We start from the raw sequence: 18,119 nt of genomic DNA, 5'->3' as shown, positions 1-18,119 counted from the left end.
TTTCATGTGCCTATTATAGGCCATCTGTATGTCTTCTTTGGTGAAATGTCCATTTAGGCCTTCTGCCCATTTTTTTATTGGGTTGTTTTTTCCTTATTGAGTTGTATGAGCTATTTGTATATTTTGGAAATTAAGCCCTTCTCAGTTGCAGCGTTTGCAAATATTATCTCCCAGCATGTAGGTTTTTTTCATTTTGTTGACAGTTTCCTTTGCTGTGCAAAAGCTATGTTTCATTAGTTCCCATTTGTTTATTTTTGCTTTTATTTCCCTTGTCTTGGGACACTGACCTAAGAAAACATTGCTACGATTTATGTCAGAGAATGTTTTGCCTATGTTCTCTTCTAAGAATTTTATGGTGTCATGTCTTATCTTTAAACCATTTGCAGTTTATTTTTGTATATCATGCGAGGGAGTGTTCTGATTTAATTAATTTATATGCAGCTGCCCAGCTTTCCCAACACCTCTTGTTGAAGAGACTGTTTTCCTCCATTATGTATTCTTGCCTCCTTGGTTGTAGATTCATTGACTGTAGGAGCATGAGTTTACTTCTGGGCTGTCTATTCTGTTCCATTGATCTATATGTCTGTTTTTATGCTGTATTGATTACTGTAGCTTTGTAGAATTGTCTGAGGTCTGGAAAGATTATGTTTCCTGCTTTGTTATTTTTTTCCCAGGATTGCTTTGGCAATTTTGGGTCTTTTGTGGTTCCATATAAATTTTAGGATTATTTGTTCTAGTTCTGTGAAAAATGTCATGGGTAATTTGATAGGGATCACATTAAATCTGTAGATGGCTTTGGGTAGTATGGCCACTTTAACAGTATTAATTCTTGCAATCCAAGAGCATGGGATATCTTTCCATTTCTTTGAATCATCTTCAATTTCCTTTATCAATGTTTCATAGTTTTCAGTATTTAGGTCTTTCACCTCCTTCATTTATTCCTAGATACTTTATTTTTTTTACATTACATGGTTTTAAACAGGATTTTTTTTTTACTTTCTCTTTCTGATATTTTGTAATTAGTGTAAAGAAATGCAACACACTATTTATATTAATCTTGTATCCCACTACCTGTATGCCTTCATTTATTAGTTGTAATAATTTTTTGTGTGGATACTTTAAGGTTCACTATATAGAGTATCATGTCATCTGCAAATATAGATGGTTTTACTTCTTCCTTTCTAATTTGGATATCGTTTATTTCTTTTTCTTCTCTGATTGCTGTGACTGGGACTTCCAACACTATGTTGAATAGAAGTGCTGAGAGTAGCCATTGTTATCTTGTTCCTGAATTTAGCAGGAAGGCTTTTCAGCTTTTCACTGTTGAATATTATGTTAGCTGTGGGTTTGTACTTCTTTTGTTTTTGGTTTCCCTGTGTGTACGTGTGTGTGTGTGTTAACATATCAACCTTAACAAATTTTCAAGTTTGTTAAGTTCAAAATGCTGTATTACTAACTATAGGCACTATGTTGAAAAACGAATTTCTAGAACCTATTCATCTAGCATAACTGGAACTTTATACACATTGAGAACAACTCATTTCTCCCTTCCTTCAGCTCCTGGCAGTAAGTTTTACTTTCTCTGCTTCTATTACTTTGACTGATTAGATATCTTATATCAGTGAAATCATGCAGTATCTGTCCTTCTCTGATTAGCTTTCTTCACTAGCATATTGTTTTCTAGGTTCATCCATATTATTGTAAATGCTAGGATTTCCTTCCTTTTTAAGGCTGAAAAATACTCCATTGTATGTATATGCTACATTCTCTTCATCCATTCATCCACTGATGAACACTTAGGTTGCTCAATGTCTTAGCAATTATGAATAATGCAACAGTGAACATGGTAGTGCAGATTTTCTTCATAATCCTGATTTCACTTCTTTTGGCTATATATTCAGAAGTTGGATTGTTGGATCATATAGTAGTTCTATTTTTAATTTTTTGAGGAATCTTCATACTATTTTCCATATGGCTACATTTTACATTCCCATCAACAGTTATAAGGATCTGAATTTCTCTACATCCTTGCCAATACTTATTATCTTTTTCAAAAAATGACCATTCTAATAGGTCATATGATACATGGTGTCATATTTCATTATGTTTGATTTGCATTTTCCTGATAATTAATGATGTCGAGCATCTTTTCATATACCTGTTGGCAATTTGTCTGTCTTCTTGTATGTTCAAGTCCTTCACCCATTTTTTAATTGAGTTGTTTGGTTTTTTGCTATTAAGCTGTAAGAGTTACTTATATATTTTAGATATTCATCCCTTATCATATATAGGGTTTGGAAATATTTTCTCCCATATTGTAGGTTAACTTTTCATTCTGCTGATTGTCCTCTTTGTTGTGCAGAGCTTTCTTTTACTTCTAGGAGTTTTGCAGTTTCATTTCTTATGTTTAAGTCTTTTATTCCATTTTGAGTTTATTTTTGTATATGGTGTAAGGTAGGGGTTCAGTTTCACTTTTTTCTTGTGTGTTGATATCCAGTTGTCCTTTCCCTATTTTGTATAGAAAGAAAGTATATCAACATAATAAAAGCTATATGTAACAAACTTACAGCTAACATTATACTTAACAGGGAAAATCTAAAAGATTTTCCTCTATGATTAGGAAAAACATGGATAACTACTCTTACTGCTTCTATTTAACATAATATTTGATGACCTTGCCAGAGCATTTAGGTAAGAAAAATAAATAAAAGGAGTTCAAATCAGAAAGGAAAAAGTAAAATTATACCTGTTGGCAGATGACATGATCTTATATTTAGAAAATCCTAAAGAATACACACACACACACACACACACACACACACCTACCTGTTAGAACTAATAAATTCACTAAAGTTGCAGGATAAAAAAAGTCAATATACAAAAATAAGTTGTTTTTCTCTACACTAAAAATAAACTGCATAAAACAAACCACATGGAAAGGAAATTAAGAAAACAATCCTATATACAATAACATCAAAAAGAAGAAAATACTTAAGAAGAAACTTAACCAAGTTTGTTGGTTTTAAACAGAAATATCAACAAAAAACCACAAAAGTATGAAAAATTGGCATTATTAGAAGTAAAAGGACATGTTCACAATATAAGACCAAAAACAAAAGGCATAGCTTTGCCATGTTCATTCTTAGGTGGGAATGTGTACATCAGGGAATTAAAATTTTGTGCTGCTGTGCACATATCTGCAAATGACCATGAAAGTGATTGGAGAATTGCCTTTAGGATTACAGATAAATTTTAGCTAGTAGGCAAATTATCAAATATAGAATATTCAGATAATGAGAATCATCTATATTCTTGGGGCTCATGCTATAGGATAACTTGTACCTAAAAAGTTTTTAAGGTCTTCAAATACTATTTGATATATATAGAATTTGGACTCAAAGTCAGTGGGATGCAAAATGCTCACATGGGTGACTTACTCCTTCTTTTCTCGGATTTAAGGTACAATCCCTGTTGGTCTCCATATATCAGAATGCCATTTTGTACTCCTCCCAAAGAGGAACTCTTTAAAAAACTGAAATGCTTCAGAATCCTAAAAGAGGCTTTATAGAAAAGAGTATCAGGCAACCTGGTCATTGGTAGAGAAACATATTTAAAGAAGCATGCTTGAGAAACATATTTAAAGAAGAGTGCCTGATGTCTCTGAAATCAGAAACATTCTAATGAATTGGAAAATCACGTATGAACACTGTGTACTATTGGAGCAGGTGATTTTATTGTTTAATTCTCAACATTCTGGCAGTAGTATTTTGTTTTTTTTTATATATAATTGTATAAGCACATAATTCATCTTTTTACTTATGTATTTATTATTTTTGGGGGGTACTCCAAGTTCAATCATCTGATTTTATACACATATCCCCGTATACCCTCCCTTCCTTGACTCCTCCCCCCTCAGGTCCCCCCCACACTCCCCACCCCCGTCCTCTAAGGCATCTTCCATCCTCGAGTTGGACTCCCTTTGTTATACAACAACTTCCCACTGACTATCTATTTTACAGTTGGTAGTATATATATGTCTGTGCTACTCTCTCGCTTCATCTCAGTTTCGCCTTCATCCCCTGCCCCCTCCCATACCTCGAGTTCTCCAGTCCATTCTCTGTATCTGCATCCTTGTTCTTGTCACTGAGTTCATCAGTACCATTTTTAGATTCCGTATATGTGAGTTAGCATACAATATTTGTCCTTCTCTTTCTGACTTACTTCACTCTGTATGACAGATTGTAGTTCTATCCACCTCATTACATATAGCTCCATCTCATCCCTTTTTATAGCTGAGTAATATTCTATTGTATATATATGCCACATCTTCTTTATCCATTCATTTGTTGATGGGCATTTAGGTTGCTTCCATGTCCTGGCTATTGTAAATAGCGCTGCAATAAACATTATGGTGCATGTTTCTTTTGGGATTATGGTTTTCTTTGGGTATATGCCCAGAAGTGAGATTACTGGACCATATGGTAGTTCTATTTGTAGTTTTTTAAGGGACCTCCAAATTGTTTTCCATAGTGGCTGTACCAACTTACAATCCCACCAACAGTGCAGGAGAGTTCCCTTTTCTCCACACCCTCTCCAACATTTGTTGTTTCCAGATTTTGTGATGATGGCCATTCTGATTGGTGTGAGGTGATACCTCATTGTGGCTTTGACTTGCATTTCTCTGATGATGAGTGATGTTGAGCACCTTTTCATGTGTTTGTTGGCCATCTGTATGTCTTCTTTGGAGAAATGTCTATTTAGGTCTTCCGCCCATTTGTGGATTGGGTTATTTGCTTTTTTGGTATGAAGCTTCATGAGCTGCTTGTATATTTTGGAGGTTAATCCTTTGTCCGTTGTTTCATAGGCAATTATTTTTTCCCATTCTGAGGGTTGCCTTTTAGTCTTGTTTATGGTTTCTTTTGCTGTGCAAAAGCTTTTAAGTTTCATGAGGTCCCATTTGTTTATTTTTGATTTTATTTCCATGATTCTAGGAGGTGGGTCAAAAAGGATGTTGCTTTGATGTATGTCATAGAGTGTTCTGCCTATGTTTTCCTCTAGTTTTATACTGTCTGGCCTTACGTGTAGGTCTTTCATCCATTTGGAGTTTATTTTTGTGTATGGTGTTAGGAAGTGTTCTAATTTCATGCTTTTACATATTGCTGTCCAATTTTCCCAGCACCACTTATTGAAGAGGCTGTCTTTTTTCCATTGTATACTCGTGCCTCCTTTGTCAAAGAGAAGGTGCCCATATGTGTTTGGGCTTACTTCTGAGTTCTCTATTCTATTCCATTGATCTTCCTTTCTATTTTTGTGCCAGTACCATACTGTCTTGATCACTATGGCCTTGTAGTATAGTTTGAAGTCAGGAAGCCTGATTCCACCAACTCCATTTTTCCTTCTCAAGATTGCTTTGGCTATTCGGGGTCTTTTGCGTTTCCATACAAATCGTAAGATTTCTTGCTCTAGTTCTGTGAAAAATGCCATTGGTAATTTGATCGGGATTGCATTGAATCTGTAAATTGCTTTGGGTAGTACAGTCATTTTCACAATGTTGATTCTTCCAATCCAGGAACATGGTATGTCCCTCCATCTGTTTGTGTCCTCTTTGATTTCTTTCATCAATGTCTTGAAGTTTTCTGCATACAGATCTTTTGCCTCCTTAGGCAGGTTTATTCCTAGGTATTTTATTCTTTTGGTTGCAATGGTGAATGGGAGAGTTTCCTTAATTTCTCTTTCTGCTCTTCTGTTGTTAGTGTATAGGAATGCAAGAGATTTCTGTGCATTAATTTTGTATCCTGCTACTTTACTAAATTCTTCAATTAGTGCTAGCAGTTTTCTGGTAGAGTCTTTAAGGTTTTCTATATATAATATCATGTCATCTGCAAAGAGTGACAATTTTACTTCTTCTTTTCCAATTTGGATTCCTTTTATTTCTTTTTCCTCTCTGATTGCTGTGGCTAAAACTTCCAAAACTATGTTGAATAATAGTGGTGAGAGTGGACACCCTTGTCTTGTTCCTGTTCTTAGAGGGAATGCTTCCAGTTTTTCCCCATTGAGAACGATGTTGGCTTTTGGTTTTTCATAAATGGCTTTTATTATGTTGAGGTAATTTCCTTCTATGCCCATTTTCTGGAGAGCTTTTATCATAAATGGATGTTGAACTTTGTCAAAAGCTTTTTCTGCATCCATTGAGATGATCATATGGTTTTTATCCTTCAATTTGTTGATATGATGTATCACATTGATTGATTTGCATAAATTGAAGAATCCTTGCATCCCAGGGATAAACCCCACTTGGTCATGGTGTGTGATTTTTCTAATATGCTGTTGGAGTCTGTTAGCTAGTATTTTGTTGAGGATTTTTGCATCTATATTCATCAGTGATATTGGCCTGTAATTTTCTTTTTTTTGTGACATCTTTGCCTGGTTTTGGTATCAGGGTGATGGTAGCCTCGTAGAATGAGTTTGGGAGTGTTCCGCCTTCTGCGATATTTTGGAAGAGTTTGAGAAGTATAGGTGTTAGCTCTTCTTGAAATGTTTGATAGAATTTGCCCGTGAAGCCATCTGGTCCTGGGCTTTTGTGTGTTGGGAGATTTTTAATCACTGCCTCAATTTTCGTACTTGTGATTGGTCTGTTCATGATTTCTATTTCTTCCTGGTTCAGTCTTGGAAGATTGTATTTTCCTAAGAATGTATCCATTTCTTCCAGGTTATCCAATTGATTGGCATATAGTTGCTTGTAGTAGTCTCTCATGATGTTTTGTGTTTCTGAGGTGTCTGTTGTTACTTCTCCTTTTTCATTTCTAATTCCATTGATTTGCATCTTCTCCCTTTTTTTCTTGATGAGTCTGGCTAATGGTTTATCAATTTTGTTAATCTTCTCAAAGAACCAGCTTTTAGTTTTTTTATTTTTGCTATGGTTTCCTTCCTTTCTTTTTCATTTATTTCTGCTCTGATCTTTATGATTTCTTTCCTTCTGCTCACTTTGGGGTTTCTTTGTTCCTCTTTCTCTAGTTGTTTGAGGTGTAAGGTTGGGTTGTTTATTCAATAATTTTCTTGTTTCTTAAGGTAGGACTGTATTGCTATAAACTTCCCTCTTAGGACTGCTTTTGCTGCATCCCATAGGTTTTGGGTTGTTGTGTTTTCATTGTCGTTTCTTTCTAGATATTTTTGGTTTCCTCTTTGATTTCTTTAGTGATTTCTTGGTTATTTAAGAGTGAATTGTTTAGCCTCCACGTGTTTGTATTTTTTGCAGTTTTTTTCCTGTAACTGATATCTAGTTTCATGGCATCATGGTCTGAGAAGATGCTTGATATGATTTCAATTTTCTTGAATTTACTGAGGCTTGATTTGTGACCCAAGATGTGATCTATCCTGGAAAATGTTCCGTGTGCCCTTGAGAAGAAAGTGTAGTCTGTTGTTTTTGGATGGAATGTCCTATAAATATCAATGAAGTCGAGATGGTCTAATGTGTCATTTAAAGCTTGTGTGTCTTTCTTTATTTTCTGTTTGGATGATCTGTCCATTGATGTAAGTGGGGTGTTCAAGTCTCCCACTATTATTGTGTTCCTGTCGATGTCCCCTTTTATAGCTGTTAGCATTTGCCTTATGTATTGAGGTGCTCCTATATTGGGGGCATAGATATTTACCATTGTGATATGTTCTTCTTGAATGGATCCCTTGATCATTATGGAGTGTCCTTCCTTGTCTCTTGTAATAGTCTTTACTTTCAAGTCTAATGTGTCTGATATGAGTATTGCTACTCCAGCTTTCTTTTGACTTCCATTTGCATGGAATATCTTTTTCCATCCCTTTCCTTTCAGTCTATATGTATCCCTTGGTCTGAAGTGGGTTTCTTGTAGGCAGCATATAGAAGGGTCTTGTTTTTGTATCCATTCAGCCAGTCTGTGTCTTTTGGTTGGAGCATTTAATCCATTGACATTTAAAGTGATTATTGACATGTGTGTTCCAATTACCATTTTCTTAATTGTTTTGGGTTTGTATTTGTAGGTGTTTTCCTTTTCTTGTGTTTCCTACTTAGAGAAGTTCCTTTAGCATTTGTTGTAAGGCCGGTTTGGTGGTGCTGAATTCTCTTAACTTTTGCTTGTCTGGAAAGCTTTTGATTTCTCCCTCAAATCTGAATGAGATTCTTGCTGGGTAGAGTATTCTTGGCTGTAGGTGTCTCTCTTTCAGGACTTTCCGTATATCCTGCCATTCCCTTCTGGCCTGCAGAGTTTCTGTAGAAAGGTCAGCTGTTATCCTTATGGGTTTTCCCTTATATGTTGTTTGTTGCTTTTCTCTTGCTGCTTTTAATATTTTTTCTTTGTGTTTAATTGTCGTTAGTTTGATTAATATGTGTCTTGGTGTATTTCTCCTTGGGTTTATTCTGTATGGGACTCTCTGTGCTTCTTGGACTTGGTTAATTGTTTCCTTTCCTGTGTTGGGGAAGTTTTCCACTATAACCTCTTCAAATATTTTCTCAGACCCTTTTTTGTTTTCTTCTTTTTCTGGGATGCCTATAATCCGATTGTTGGTGTGCTTAATGTTATCACTGAGGTCTCTGAGACTGTCTTCTATTCTTTTTATTCTTTTTTCTTTTTCCTGCTCTGTGGTGTTTATTTCCCCCATTCTATCTTCCAACTCACTTATTCGTTCTTCTGCCTCAGTCATTCTGCTGGTTATAGCATCTAGAGTATTTTTAATTTCAGTTATTTTGTTATCCATTGCTGTTTGTTTTTCTGAGTTCTTATGAACTGTTTCTTGTACTTTCTCTATTTTGTTATCGAGATTTTGTATCATTTTTACTATCATTACTCTAAATTCTTTTTCAGGCATTTTTCCTATTTCCTCCTCATTTATTTGGTCTTGTGGGTTTTTTTCCTGCTCCTTTGCCTGCATGGTGTTTCTTTGTTTCCTCATGGTTGTCCAAGCTTTTGGGGTTGCTTGTCCTGGCGATAGAGGTGTTTATAGAAGACTGTCCAAGCCTCAGACTAATGTCCAAGTATTGGATTAAACGATTATTAAGTCTAGGAAACACATACATGTATAAGACACACAATTACTGAATCCATTAGGACATACGGCTCTAGAAAGACCTGACAGAACCCCAGTGTGCTATCAGATATTCAAAGAGAAACCCAACAGAAATTGACAACTGAAACAGAACAAATCAGAGACAAAAGCAAAAGCAAACCAACAAACAAATAACACCGTACACATACAAACATTAATCCAGGGAGATTTTGTAAGCTAGGATCAAATATAGAAAAGAGCCAGAGTACCACCAGAGAGAATGGAGATTCTCAGAATGTAATCAGACAACTGTACTAAGAACTAAGATAAAGACAAAAGCCTAACATTAAATACCACGGCAGTGCGTCATCTGGAGAATAGAGCAAGGAGTCTGAGCAGATCAATAGTGTTGCTTATAAGTATGTTAAGATAAAATAAACTTAAAATGGCTGGAAGAAAGGGGAACAGAAGAGCGTAGTGTGGTTGGAAATATGCAAATAAAAAGAAAGGAATAGAAATGTATAAAAGATAGGGATGAAAGGAAAGTATGAGAGCTATATTGTCCGTACTACCAAAAAGTTAGCTAGATATAGAAGTATATAAAAAAGGCAAAAAAAATAAGAATAAAAATATCATTAAAAAATTATGTTATAAAACTTGTAGATCCCTTAGGGATAAGATTGTATTTAATAAAGAAAAAAAAAAAAAAGAGAGAGAGAAGAAAAAAAAAAAAAATCCAGAACTGATCCCAGAATGGACCAGTTAAATAGGAATTGATACTACTATTTCTGTTTCCTTAGTGTCTCAGCTGTAAGTGTCCTTCTCCTTGCCTTGGGTTTTTTTGCATTATTCTGTGACCAGTAGAGGTTCCTTTATTGTTCGTCTGTAAGCGTCGGTGTGTGGGGAGGGAGAGGGTACAATAGTGGCTCCTTCTCCTGGGAGGGAGTGAGCAGTGGCGCGCTGTTGTTTCAGTCGGGCTTGGAGGTGCCTGTTGCAGAGGGACACTGGTGGCTCAGGCATACACAGAAAGTCTTAGAGTTGGGCCTCTCTCGGGGTTTTTTTTTGTTGCTGTTGCTGTTTTGTTTTTCTCTGCAGCCTCCCTGCTGCCAGCATTGCAAGGGGTTTTAATCTAGCCCCGCTCGAGTGCCTGAGGGTGTTTGTTATCCCTGAGCACCTTAGGTGGCCCAGGGGTGTCTCTCCACTGCCTGTTGCAGAGGCGCCGAAAGAGAGAGAGAGGCTACGCGCGTGGCTCCTCCCCCCCGCCCGTGAGCCCGCAGCCTCCAGCCGCCATCATGGCCGGGCAGCTCTCAGGGGCAGGCACTCCTCTCTGCGGACCTCCTCCCTCCTGTCCTCTCGGTCCGTCACCCTACCGGCAACAATGTTTCTCACCCTGAACCAGCTCTCCGGTTCCCACGCTCCCATTCCCGGACCCTCCGTTCAGCCGTGGATCGACGTCTGGGTCCGGGAATGCTGAGCTGCGCTGTGGACCCTCCATGTGTTTCTCACTCCCTCCCATCTGCCACAGCTCTGCCGCTTCACCCTCTTTGAGCCCTCGTAGATGCCTCCCTACCAGCTATGTTGGGCTCCCCGCGGTCCTTTCTGGTGTCTGAGGCTGTCTGCTGGTGTTCAGCTGGTTCTCTGTGGGAATTATTGTGTCCTTCCGTGCATTCCTAATGCATCTGTGGAGAGGGATGCACTCCAGGTCCCTCTACTTTGCCGCCATCTCTGGCAGTAGTATTTTGAAAATGCCCTTGTTTCTTTAGTTGGTTCCTCTATTTTTTTTTTTAATTCATCATATGGGAGCCACAAAATACATTCCTCATAAATACATACTGAATATAACAACTAATTTTTTCTATTAATAAGAATGCTAAAAATCAGAACAAGATTTAATTACTGTTTGAAAATCTTCTTCCTAGATTCCCCAAGTAAACATTTTCAGTATATTATGTTCCTGTACACATTTTGAAAGACAATAGAGCATTTGTGTGGTTACCCTGAAAAATACCCCTTCCTGAGTAGTAGGTGGGACAACAGCTAACTGTAGACTAATGTAGTATTATGTGGAATAAAATGTCAGTGTTTAGTGTATATGATCCTTAATGGTTAGAGAGATTTATTCAAAATTTTTTATTGAGTACACATAGTCACACACACAAGGCAAGTACATTTCCTTGGATCTAAATATTAATACATTTTACATACAAACTAACACAGGGTAGATATAACCCTCAGATTGTCATTTGCACCCATAAAACTCTTTTTTTAGAGAAAACAGTAATTACTGCCTGTGTTGCTGTTTACATTTTTAACTAAAATTTTAAATATGCCAATCCAAGCTGTGTACAATGCAAATTGACATTTAATCTGATGATTTGGAGCCATTTTTTAAAAAATGATGCAATTTGAAGCAAATTTAATAAAGCAGTATTTTCTTCCAAGAACATAATGTTAGAAAATTGCTCACAGTGCCCATAAAACAGCTGGCGAGCCTGTTGAATGAATGTCTATTTTTTTCAGGTAGTTCAATATATTTCTAAAGACAAAACAAAACAAAGGGAAGCAACAGCCACACCGTAATATTTCATTGATCCAGTTATATAACAATATTTACTAGCACACCAAAAACACTGTAATGAATCTAAGCCATGAATATTTAATGTGGATTCCAAATTATGAACTGAGGTTTCACATTCATTTTCTATGATATTTTTTACTCTACTTGGGTGAACATTCTGCTCTATTCTCTCATCTCACTGGTATGCTGCTTTTCACATGACTAACATGTCTTAAGTGTAATTTTAATTTTCATCTTAGACCCTGTTACTCTCTATAACTCAGCACTGACTGAATGGGCCTAGCAATCAAAAATCATGAGTTTGCAATCAAAATTTTTCTTGGTTTTTTTTTTTTTTGGTTTTATTTATTTTTATTTTTATTGGAGTATAGTTGATTTACAATGTTGTGTTAGTTTCAGGTGTCAAAATGAATCACTTATACATATAAATATATCCACCCTTTTTTTAGATTCTTTTCCCATATAGGTCATTACAGAATTTTTAGTAGAGTTCCCTGGGCTATATAGTAGATCTTTATTAGTTATCTAACCATAAGTTTGTTTTCTACATCTGTGACTCTATTTCTGTTTTGTAAATAATTTCATTTGTACCCTTTTCTTTAGATTTCACATGTAAGTGATATCATAATGATATTTGTCTTTCTCTGACTTACTTCACTCAGTATGACAATCTCAAGGTCCATCCATGTTGCTGCAAATGGCATTAATTTGCTCTTTTTTTTATGGATGAACAATAATCCATTGTGTATATGTACCACATCTTCTTTATTCATTCCTCTGTTGGTGGACATTTAGGTTGCTTCCATGTCCTATCTATTGTAAATAGTGCTGCAATGAACATTGGGGTGCATGTATCTTACCTCCAATTATGGGTTTCTTTGGGTATATGTCTAGGAGTGGGATTGCTGGATCATATGGTAGTTCTAATTTTAGTTTTTTAAGAAACCTCCATACTGTTCTCCATAGCAGCTGCACCAATTTACATTCCCACCAACAATATAGGAGGGTTCCCTTTTCTCCATACCCTCTCCAGCATTTACTGTTTGTAGATTTTTTGGTGATGGCCATTCTGAACAGTGTGAGGTGATACCTCATTGTAATTTTCATTTGCATTCTCTAATAATTAATGATGTTGAGCATCTTTTCATGTGCTTTTTGGCCATCTGTATGTCTTGTTTGGAGAAATGTCTATTTAGATCTTCAGCCAATTTTTTGATTGGGTTGTTTGCCTTTTTAATATTGAGCTGCATTAACTATTTGCAAATTTTGGAGATTAACCCCTTGTCAGTTGTTTCATTTGCAAATATTTTCTTGCATTCTGAGGGTTTTATTTTTTGTTTTGTTTATATTTTCCTTTGCTGTGCAAAAGCTTTTAAGTTTAATTAGATCCCACTTGTTTTTGTTTTTATTTTCATTATTGTAGGAGGTGGATCAAAAAAGATTTTGCTGCAATATATGTCAAGGGTGTTCTACCTATGTTTTCCTCTAAGAGTTTTATAGTGTCCAGCCTTACAGTTAGCTATTTAATCCATTGTGAGTTAATTTTTTAGTAAGGTGTTAGGGTGTGTTCTAATTTCATTCTTTTACATGTAGCTGTCCAGTTTTCCAACATCACTTATTGAAAAGACTGTCTTTTCTCCATTGTATATTCTTGCCGCCTTTGTCATAGATTAGGTGACCATAGGAGCATGGGTTTATCTCTGGGCTTTCTATCCTGTTCCATTGATCTGTATTTCTGTTCTTGTGCCTAGTGTTTTGATGACTGTAGCTTTGTAGTATACTCTTAAGATTGCTTTGGCTATTTGGGGTCTTTTGTGTTTTCATACAAATTGTAAAAATTTTTGTCCCAATTCTGTGAAAAACGCTATTGGTAATTTGATAGAGATTGCACTGAATCTGTAGATTGTTTTGGATAGTGTAGTCATTTTCACAAAATTGATTCTTTCAATCCAAGAACATGGTATATATCTCCATCTGTTTGTGTCATTTTTGATTTCTTTCATCAGTATCTTATAGTTTTCTGAATACAGGTCTCTTGTATCCTTAGGTTGGTTTATTCCTAGTAGTTTATTCTTTTTGTTACAGTGGTAAATGAGATTGTTTCCTTAATTTCTCTTTCTTATTTTTCATTTTTAGTGTATAAGTCTGCAATAGATTTCTGTGTATTAATTTTGTATCATGCTGCTTTACCAAATTCATTGATGGACTCTAGTAGTTTTCTGGAAGCATTTTTAGGATTTTCTATGTATAATATCATGTCATCTGCAAACAGTGACAGTTTTATTTCTTCTTTTCCAATTTGGATTCCTTTTATTTTTCTTCTCTGATTGCCATGGCTAGGACATCCAAAACTATGTTGAATAACAGTGGTGAGAGTGGACATCCTTATCTTGTCCTTGATGTTAGAGGAAATGCTTTCAGTTTCTCACAATTGAGTATGATATTTGTTGTGGGTTTTTCCTTATATGGCCATTGTTTTGTTGAGGTAGGTTTCTTCCATGCCTACTTTCTGGAGAGTTTTTATTATAAATGGGTGTTGAATTTTGTCAAAAACTTGTTCTGCATCTATTGAGATGATTATATGGTTTTTATTCTTCAATTTGTTAATATGGTGTAACACATGGATGGATTTGCAGATATTGAAGAATCCTTGCATCCCTGGGGTAAATTCCACTTGATCATGGTATATGATCCTTTTAATGTGTTTTTGGATTCTGTTTGCTAGTATTTTTGCATCTATGTTCATCAGTATTGCTGGCCTGTAATTTTCTTTTTTTGTGGTATCTCTGTCTCGTCTTGGTATCAGGGTGGTGGTGGTGGCCTCATAGAACAAGTTTGGGAGTGTTCCTCCCTCTGCAATTTTTTGGAAGAGCTTGAGAAGGATAGGTGTTAGCTTTTGTTTAAATGTTTGATAGAATTTGCCTGTGAAGCTGTCTGGTCCTGGACTTTTGTTTGCTGGAAGATTTTTAATTACAGTTTCAATTCTGTTACTTGTGTTCAGTCTGTTTATATTTTCTAATTCTGCCTGGTTTAGTCTTGGAAAGTTGTACCTTTCTAAGAATTTGGCCATTTCTTACAGGTCGTCCATTTTATTGGCATATAGTTGCTTGCAGTAGTCTCTTATGATTGTTTGTATTTCTGTGGTGTCAGTTGTAAATTCTCCTTTTTCATTTCTAATTTTATTGATTTGAGTCCTATCCATTTTTTTCTTGATGAGTCTGGCTAATGGTTTATTAATTTTGTTTATCTTCTCAAAGAACCAGCTTTTAGTTTCATTGATCTTTTCTATTATTTTCTTCATTTCTATTTCATTTTTTTCTGCTCTATCTTTATGATTTCTTTCCTTCTACTAATTTTGGGTTTTCTTTGTTCTTCTTTTTCTAGTTGCTTTAGGTGCAGGGTTAGTTTATTTGAGATTTTTCTTCTTTCCTGAGGTGACTGAATTGCTATAAACTTCCCTCTTAGAACTGCTTTTGCTGCATCTGTAGGTTTTAGATCATCCTGTTTTCATTGTCATCTGTGTCTAGGTATTTTTTTATTTCCTCATTGATTTCTTCAAATGATCCATTGGTTATTCAGTAACATATTGTTTAGCCTACATGTTTGTGTTTTATACAGTTTTTTTCTGTAATTGATTTCTAATCTCATAGTGTTGTGCTCAGAAAATATGTTTGATGTGATTTCAATTTTCTTACATTTACTGAGGCTTGATTTTTGACCCAAGATGTGATCTGTCCTGAAGAATGTTCTGTGTGCACTTGTGAAGAAAGTGTTTTCTGCTGCTTTTGAATGGAAAGCCTATAAATGTCAATTAAGTCTATCTGATCTAATGTGTCATTTAAGGTTTGTGTTTCCTTATTAATTTTCTGTCTGGATGATCTGCCCATTGTAACTGGGGTGTTAAAGATCCCCACTATTATTGTGTTACTGTGGGTTTCCCCTTTTATGGCTTGTTAGCATTTGCATTATATATTGAGGTGTTCCTATGTTGTATGAATATATATTTACAATTGTTGTATCTTCTACTTGGATTGATCCCTTGGTCATTGTATAGCGTCCTTCCTTGTCTCTTGTAACAGTCTTTATTTTAAAGTCTATTTTGTCTGTTATGAGTATTGCTACTCCAGCTTTCTTTTGATTTCCATTTGCATAGAATATCTTTTTCCATCCCCTCACTTTCAGTCCATATATGTCACTAGGTCTGAAGTGGGTTCTTGTAGACAGCATATATATGGGTCTTGTTTCAGTATCTATTCAGCCAGTCTGTGTCTTTTGGTTGGAGCATTTAATCCATTTACATTTCAGGTAATCATCAATATGTATGTTCCTAACACCATTTTCTTAATTCTTTTGGGGTTTTTTTTTATATGTCTTTTTTCTTCCCTTCCTCATTTGTTCTCTTCTCTTGTGTTTCCTGCCCAGGGAAGTTCCTTTAGCATTTAATTCTGAGCTGGTTTGATGGTGCTGAAATCTTTCAACTTTTACTTGTCTGTAAAGCTTTTGATTTCCCCTTCAGATCTGAATGAGAGCTTTGCTGGGTTGTAGAATACTCATTCTTGGTTGATGTTTTTCCCTTAAATCCCTTTAAATATATTGTGCTACTCCCTTCTAGCCTGCAGAGTTTTTGCTGAGAAATCAGCTGATAACCTTATGGGGATTTCCTTGTGTTATTTGTTGCTTTTCTCTTGTAGCTTTTAATATTTTTTCTTTGTATTTAATTTTTATTAGTTTTATCACTATGTGTCTTGGCATGATCCTTCTTGGGCTTATCCTGTATGGAACTGTCTGCACTTCCTGGACTTGAGTGACTGTTTCTTTTTCCACATTAGGGAAGTTGTCAAATATAATCTCTTCATATAATTTCAGTCCCTTTCTCTTTTCCTTCTTCTTCTGGCACCCCTATAATTCTAATATTGGTGTATTTAATGTTGTCCCAGAGATCTCTGAGACTGTCCTCATTTCTTTTCATTCTTTTTTCTTTATTCTGTTTCATGACAGTGGTTTCTACCATTCTGTCTTCCAAATCACTTATCCATTCTTCTGCCTCAGTTATGCTGCTATTGATTCCTTCTAGTGTATTTTTCATTTCGGTTATTGTATTGTTCATCTCTGTTTGTATGTTCTTTAGTTCTTCTAGGTCTTTTTTGAACTTGTCTTGTATCTTCTTGATCCATGCTTCCATTCTTTTTCTGAGATCTTGGATCATCTTTACTATCATTACTGTGAATTCTTTTTCAGATAGATTGACTATCTCTTATTCATTTAATTGGTTTTACAGGTTTTTATCTTGCTCCTTCATCTATAACATATTTCTTTGTTGTCTCATTTTGTCAAAGTTACTATGTTTGTAGTCTCCTTTCCTCAGGCTGCAGGATTACAGTTCTGCTTGCTTCTGGTGTCTGCCCCCTGGTGGTTGAGGTTGGTCTAGAGGCTTGTGCTGTTATCCCCTTGATAAGGGGTTTGATTGGTGTTGTGACCGGAGCATGCCCTAGATATTGCTCTGTGGTTGTCACTGACCTGTCAAGGGTGTGGTCTGCTCCTAGTTGTTGGAGTAGAGGCCCCCAGATCTGTTTCTTAGCTAATTCTGATCTGTGGTGCAAGGTAGTTGGGATTGGAGCACCCCCACTGGGAGATAAGCCACTGAGTATTTCTGCTCTGGAGGTGTTCACTTATGAATGTGCTCTATTGTGTCCCCTTTCACTCACTCTGTGGGCTCACCAAGTATACTGTTGTTAATACTGCTCTTGATCCTGCCTTAATTGCAGGTAGGCCAGAAATTTGCCCTGGTGGCTCTCAGGCACTGTTTTCACCAGGCCACTGGTGGAGATCCCCTGACACCAGGTCCCAGGACAAACTGGCCGGGCCCAACCTCTGTGTCCACAAAACCCACAGCTGCTAAAGTCAGACCAGTCTCAGCTGCAGGAGCACTTGTTGTCCTTCTCGATGTTTTGCAGGTGCTGAATTTAGGAAGCCATCAGAGGAGGTGTAACTCTGCAGTTTGCACAGCCATGAGGACAGATTTCTTGCTTAGTCACACAGCCCCTGGGACTCAGCTGTGTTTCAGCCCTTGCTCTGGGCAGATTTCCTAGTTGGAAGGGGAGCTAATCGTGCCCTCCTAGGTCAGCATGGGCAGATTTCCTAGTAGCAAGAGCTATCCACATGCTCCTGGGACAACAGGGCAGGTCCTGGCACCCACTGACATATTTCATACTCAGTTTATTTTGAGTTTATTTTTCAAAATCTATTTTGATTTTTGCATATCAAAACCACAATGAAATATAACCTCATATCTGTTAGGATGAGATGGCTGTTAAAAGATAACAATTGTTGGAGATGATGTAGAGAAACTGAACATGTGTATGCTATTAATGGGAATGTGAAATTGTGCAGCCGCTATGGAAAATAATATGAAAGTTCCTCAAAAGATTAAAAATAGAACTATCATATGATCCAGCAATTCTGCTTCTAGGTATATCCAAAAGAACTGAAATCAGGATCTTAAATGAAATATCTGCATTCCCATGTTCAC

This window comes from Hippopotamus amphibius, chromosome 12 (assembly GCF_030028045.1).
Source record: "Hippopotamus amphibius kiboko isolate mHipAmp2 chromosome 12, mHipAmp2.hap2, whole genome shotgun sequence".
Classification (NCBI taxonomy): Eukaryota; Metazoa; Chordata; class Mammalia; order Artiodactyla; family Hippopotamidae; genus Hippopotamus; species Hippopotamus amphibius.
This window is presented reverse-complemented; position numbering follows the sequence as displayed.